The 6,096-nt window shown below is 33.3% G+C and overlaps 1 non-coding gene across 1 annotated transcript; it reads left to right on the top strand.

Moving 5' to 3' along the window:
- The first annotated feature begins 316 nt into the window (after window positions 1–316).
- On the top strand, window positions 317–418 carry LOC138815742 (U6 spliceosomal RNA). Its single transcript, XR_011368449.1, has one exon. It is a non-coding gene; the product is annotated as a U6 spliceosomal RNA (small nuclear RNA).
- The last annotated feature ends 5,678 nt before the right edge of the window (window positions 419–6,096 follow it).

Genomic DNA, 6,096 nt, shown 5'->3' with positions numbered 1-6,096 from the left:
CTTTGAATCCATTAGCTCCACAACGCTAACTCCGTTGATAAGTACTTGAAAAGCCATCACCTTTGGACTTAGCTATAAAGGCTTCAAAATATGATCAAATTTCAAATGAAAACGACAAAATAGTCATTGACAAAAAATTGCAAATGTGAGCAATCGACCACACAATATAAGTTTTTCCCACTATATACAGAAATTTATAGAAATAAGATCAATAGCATATTTAGGAACAATAAAGGTTCCTTGTTACAAATAGGCAACCAAGGATATATGCCTGTATAAAGATTGCATCATTAACTACTTAAACTAAGAGGATACTCCATGCTTCAGCAGTCGGTCTACCCAAATTACAACAATACAGAGATTAACATGGCACTTGCACAAGGATGATATGAAAATGTGTGAAGTATTCCATATTTTTCATTCTTCAAATGCAAGAAATGAAAAACAGTTATTAAAAAGTTGATTACAAAAATCAAGTGTAACAAAACCTGTAATTCATAGAATTACAGGTTAGTTTGACATCAGTGTATTAAATCTTCACCTTCGAACGGCCCTTACATAGAATAACCTTTAAAAAACTTGAAATTAGATAACATTATCTTTTTATCCCAAAGAAATAAAATAATATAAGGACCTCGGGAAAAAAGGAATCTTAAACTTTTTCTATATAGAATGTAATCTGAAAGGACACATTTATTAATGAACCTTTATATTATAAAACAATATAGACTGCAAAGTATTATATCTAGAAGACAATGAAATAGATTATGAACTTTATAGAAACATAGATACTTTTTTCAGACAATCACCAGGATTATCTATTTCTATACTATTATCTATTTCTATACTATTCATTTCAACAGAAAAAATAAAATTAAAAATATTCCAAACTCTGCAGAAATCATTATAGATGCATACAAACAACTCTTAAATACATTTTGAGACCAAAGTCATGCAATTCACGTGGAAGAATACCATGGAATCCATAAATTTTTAAATTAAGATATTACTGTTGTTTTGTATTATGAAAATATTTTGTAGGGACAGAAAGGATGGACTGGCACTTTTGAAATTTAAGAAACTTAACCAAACCATTACTACATAGGAGTACAATTTGTACAGCCTTCCACTACTTCAAAAGTAGTGATACATACTTATCCTTTTGGCAATATCAGATGAGGTTTCTTCCAAGTTGTTTTTCAGATCCGGTTTGATATCATGATTCAACAGAAGGAGGTACAGCATATCTTTGCTATTTCAATTCCCAGCAACAAGATTCAAGGGGGTCAAGAGGACTTTAGTTTGGAGATTGGTATCTGCATCATGATGAAGTAAGAAAGAATCCATTCTGGTATTATTCCACATATAAGCACTGTGCAGGGTTGCCAAGCCATTCAGAATTATAGCATGAATATCTGCCTTGAGCTACCAACTCATGGACAATGTCTAAATGTCCACTTTAGGATTCCTGATGAAGAGGGGTATACTTACCTCATCTCTAGTGTTCATATGAGTGGCCTTTTTGAAAAATAGTCTCGGTACTGTAGTAAGCCGATTCATTTCGACATCCCAAAGAAGAAATTTGCATGGATTCTTCTCCATTATTTTCTTGCAATTGATACCTTTCTCACGTTTTCATCTTGTTCCTTGTCTTCATCAGAATTGCCTAACCAGAGACTTTGAGTACCAGTGGAAATGAAGTGTCCATGTATGTCCCCAATAGTTCAGGTTGGTTGTACTGGTCAGAAAAATCTGGTGAATTTTCTGCATATGTTAATCCACCATGATTTATTTTCTCTTTTTCCATTTTTACTATTTTAAATTATTCTAACTGGAGAGTAGTGAATTGATAGAGAGCAGAGGAAAGATTTTCCTCCGTATTCAAATGCACAGACTGAAAATGAGGACCAGTGCTGTCTTCATAGGCAGCTTATTCTAGAAAGGAGAAAATAGGAAACAATGCCTTCTATGTAAATGATTTGGAAAATACCAAGATATAGTGTAAGAGAACTTACTATTCAATATATGAGCTTTAAGTGCTTTCTAATAGATCCATTATTTACTGGTAACCAACCTTAGAAAAAAATGTATAGTGCAGTAGTAAAATAGAAGTCCTTTGTATGACTACCTAAATTCTTGTTTTTTTTTAAAGACACTTGTTTTCATCTAAAAAATAGGCCTATCTATTTTCTTCAGTTGATTTTGATGATTGAAGATGCTTAATGAGGAGTCCACATGTATTAGTAGTCCTTTGATATCAATTAAATTTCAGTTTTTCTTCTTGGATAATATAATGATCAAAGCAATAGGTCAGAATCAGCAAACAATAGTTCAGCATCATACTTTCAATGCAAATGGATCACCAGTAAGTAATCTTTGATACCATTTTCCACAAAGTTTTGTCACAGATACAATCTGCCTGTCTTTTCTAGCTGCTTTCCTAGCCTGGATCTCTTCTTTCATTGTGCAAGAAAAGTGTGATTCAACTGATTTGTCAGAATTGTTAATAGAATCATCAAGGATTTAGATTCTTTATTAAAAAAATTAGGTGTGGGGCCTGAACTCTGGGCTTGGGCACCGTCCTTGAGCTCTTCAAATCAAGGCAAGTGCTCTACCACTTGAGCCACAGAACCACTTCTGCGGTTCTGTTTATGTGGTGCTGATTTGGAAAATGGCAGAGCAGAAAGTGAAATGATGCAACCAAAAATATAAAAGCAAAATAAATTAGGATAATTATGGATCAACTTATTGTCTATGAGAATCATGAACGAGAGAGAGGAAGAGAGATACAGATGTTCAATGACCTAGCTGGCCAAAAAATCCATGCTTCTGATCCATTTACAAAGTAAAGAATTTTATTTTTTATTTGTTAAAAGAGATTGAAATAGAATTTATGTATTTATTGAAATTAGTAAATACATTTTAGTAGCCTACATAAAGAGACATAGCTTTGACCAAATTATAAATAAGAATCTTAATCCTTGGACTGGGTTGCTGGCTCAGTGGTAGAGTGCTTTACTTGCAACTTACTATAGTGCAGAGACTACTTTCAAAAAAGGCCAGTCATATGAATACTGAGGATGAGGATGAGTATACCCCTCTTCATCGGGAAGCCTAGAGTGGACACTTAGACATTGTCCATGAATTGGTAGCTCAAGGCAGATATTCACGCAATTACTGTGAATGTCTGGACACCCCTGCACAGTACTTATATGTGAAACATATTGCAACAGTACACACACACACACACACACACATACATACACACACATATACACACATACACACACATCATCAGATTTCTTCGTATGTATTTTTTGTGTATGGTCTTAAGAAGAAATTTACATTACTAACTTGAATTTCTGACAGAACAATATAATCACTATACAACTTGCTTCTATATTCTCAATATTAAATTGCTAAGTATGTGCAATATATAAGTATAGGAAAAAGTAGGAGCCACATTGGTGGCTCATGTCTTTATTCCAAGCTAATCAGAAAGACGAAATCTGATTATTGTGGTTTGAAACCAGACCAAGAAAAAAAGTCCATTAGATTCGGGTTTGAAAGTAACCAGCAAAAGCTAGAAATGATACAAGCAATAAAATGATAGCCTTGAGAAAACTAAAACAAATAAAAAAAACAAATTCTAGGACAGAGCTAGGCCCTGAGTTCAAGCTCTAGTATTAGTATTTAACTAATGAAGGAATGAATTAGTTTAATAATTACCTAAAATAAATTAAGTGGTCACAGGTGGCGGGGCAGATAAAATGTTACTACCATGGTGACTGGATTATGTATTATTTTGTAATAAGGCAAATTATCATTTGTCCAAATCACTAATATTTTATTTGAACTTTTTTGTACAATAAACCCTGAATTTAGCATGTGTGTATATGTGTGTGTTCGTGCACACACATGTGTGTTTATGTGTGTGAGTTTGCTCTTGCAATATTGCTTGCCAATATGAACAGGGTGAGGCTGCAAAGAGCTGTGTTGCAATGTTTTTTATTTATAAGTGTTCTGTCCTGTCATTTCAGTAAATTTTATTTGTTAAGTAATAAAATCATCATAATCAAAGCATTTACAACATAAGTTAGATAAAAGAGATCATTTTTATTTCTTAATATATGTTAGGTAAAAATATACACATATAATTAGGTAATAAGTTATTCTGTAAGATGACTGTACAAAATGTGTATTTGACTTCTTAAATTGGTTATATTTTTAAGAAATATTCATGGAGTGATTTTAACCGACTTGACCAAATAGGTATTACTCTCAGGGTATTTCTGTGAAACTCAAGGTGGATAAACTCTTTCCGGATTTCAGTTGAAAATAACTTTCTTTGTAAGACCTTATCTATTCACACCAAGATAATAAACCCCGTATTTTTAAGGTTTGAATATCCCATCATAATTACTGAAAATCAGTATTGTATCTATACTTGTTAGATATATATTTTTTAAAAAACAAAAACATGTGTTATCTCCAGATTGTGGATGCATTTGAAGTTGTTTTGTACATACAAAGCTTTCTTCATTAATAGTTCTTTTGTGGGAGTAACTATCACAACTTTAACAAATAAGGCTTTTCTAATATCTTTTCCAATATAAATAACACCCCAGAGAGAGGTTTTTTTTTTTTGTTTTTTTTTTGTTTTTGTTTTTTTTTTTTTTTTTGCCAGTTATGGGGCCTGAACTCGGCCTGGGCACTGTCCCTCAGCTCTTTAGCTCAAGGCGAGCACTCTACCACTAGAGCCACAGTGCCACTTCCAGCTTTTTCTGCTTATGTGGTGCTGAGGAATCGAACCCAGGGCCTCATGCATACAAGGCAAGCACTCTACCACTGAGCCACCTTCCCAGCCCCCCCAGAGAGAGTTTTGCAATTTCATAAAAACATATAAATGTTTTAGTAATATTTTAGTTCTTTGACTATACAGCTAAAGACATTTGTGAAATAAATATTGTTAAGATCTGAAAATGTAAGTGGCTATATTGGCTTTTTATGCATCATTTTATGTAAAGCCAGTTTTTATGAAACTAAAAGAAATAGAATAAAAGAATGTAAGTGAATTGGGTAACCTAATTATAAGTATAATTTTGTTTTCTATTAGCACAGTCCTTTGAATGTACATGATGCAGTTAAATTATTTTTGTGTCACTGTGCTTCAGTTATTTTTAGAATCTTTGTAGTTATGAGTGAATTTGTAGTATAAATAAAGGTCTTTTAATATGATTAGGATTAATCTTGTGTTTTGTGTTCTACTCCCATGAACATGAGTTATTTTCATTAGTCTTCAGTATCATAAGAAATTTTGAAAAAATTTGGTAGTATTGATGTCTTTATTTTGGGAGGGGAGGGGTCCGGTAGTGGGGCCTGAACTCTGGGCACTATCCCTCAGCTCTTTAGCTCAAGGCTAGCACTCTACCACTTTAGCCACAGCGTCATTTCCAGCTTTTTTCTTTTTGCTTGTGTGGTGCTAAGGAATCGAACCCAGGGCTTCATGCATATAAGGCAAGCGCTCTACCACTAAGCCACCTTCCAAGCCCTTCATTTCTTTTTAAACCAATAGTATTCACAAGTTGGAGAGTCTTTTAATTCATACTTAGGTCTTGGTGTCTATGATTTTTTATCCTCTCATTCCTAACATTAATGATAGGTCAGAATGCATTTTTGGGTATAGGAAAGGTAACATATTTATGTGGGGTCAAAGGTGATTTTTATATCAGTCTTGCTTTAACAGCATTTTAAAGTAGTACCTTTCTCTCAAAATGTTAGGTACAAAAAGCAATCAAAATACTTCGAATGGTAAACAACTTAGTTGAGCTGCAATGTGAAAATGATTGGTCCATAAGACCTGCAGTCTGTTTCCATCAGGAATTGGGGAGGTCATTCTTTCAGTAAGACAGTGTTAAACAGAAATATGGTCCCCAGGCATTGCAGTGTTGAGTAAAGGGATAAAATATGATTTTTACTATTTTGAGCTAGAAATCAAGAATGTAATACTTTAGCAGTTCCTTTCACCAAGGAGGTATGCATTGATTATTAACTTTGACTTTTCATATTACAGTTCCCTATTTTCTAACAAAGATA

Source organism: Dipodomys merriami, unplaced genomic scaffold, assembly GCF_024711535.1.
Source record: "Dipodomys merriami isolate MVZ:Mamm:240054 unplaced genomic scaffold, mDipMer1.0.p SCAF_664, whole genome shotgun sequence".
NCBI lineage: Eukaryota > Metazoa > Chordata > Mammalia > Rodentia > Heteromyidae > Dipodomys > Dipodomys merriami.
The sequence above is the reverse complement of the archived record's forward strand: the minus strand, read 5'-3'. Positions and strand labels throughout refer to the sequence as shown.